The sequence below is a fragment of the Notothenia coriiceps genome, unplaced genomic scaffold (genome assembly GCF_000735185.1).
Source record: "Notothenia coriiceps isolate Sejong01 unplaced genomic scaffold, NC01 NC01_scaffold00010093, whole genome shotgun sequence".
Lineage (NCBI taxonomy): Eukaryota > Metazoa > Chordata > Actinopteri > Perciformes > Nototheniidae > Notothenia > Notothenia coriiceps.
The window spans coordinates 139249-139937 of record NW_011342794.1 but is presented as its reverse complement, the minus strand read 5'-3'; positions in this window follow the sequence as shown (position 1 = coordinate 139937).

Genomic DNA, 689 nt, shown 5'->3' with positions numbered 1-689 from the left:
GTATGTATGTATGTATGTATGTATGTATGTATGTGTGTGTGTGTGTGTGTGTGTGTATGTGTCTGTGTGTGTGTGTGTGTGTGTGTGTGTGTGTGTGTGTGTGTGTGTGTGTGTGTGTGTGTGTGTGTGTGTGTGTGTGTCCTCACCTGTAGCCTGTTATTGTCTCATTACACCGCACTGTGAATGAATCAAAGTAAATATATAAGTGGTCATGAACACATCTGTCCGTCAGACAGAGGGCTGCTGTGCCTCCTGTCCAGTGGTGTTTCTATATGTACTAAAGTGGTGGGGCACAGAAAACTTAGATGTCTATATCTTCTGCAGTGAGGTTCATGGCTGCTGAGCCTCGGACTCTTCAGGTTTACAAATATTATATTTTGACCTAAATCAAAATATAATATTATTTTCAAAAGCTTTTTTTGGTCTGATGCCTCGATTAATTGTAAACAGACAGTTCAACAAAGGATACCCAAAAAATGTAATTGTATCATTTAAATATTGAATTGTTCTCTCTTAGTAAGATCCCATTTTCAATAAAACTGCGGTCTTACCTTGACTTGAAGATGAAGTCCATTTGGCTATCCTTCTGGACAAAAATCTCAATTACTTTTTTGTAAAAGTCCTCCTTATCTTCTTGTAGTTTCAAAAGTCTATCATAAATCTAATCGATAGATTTATGATTCAAAAAT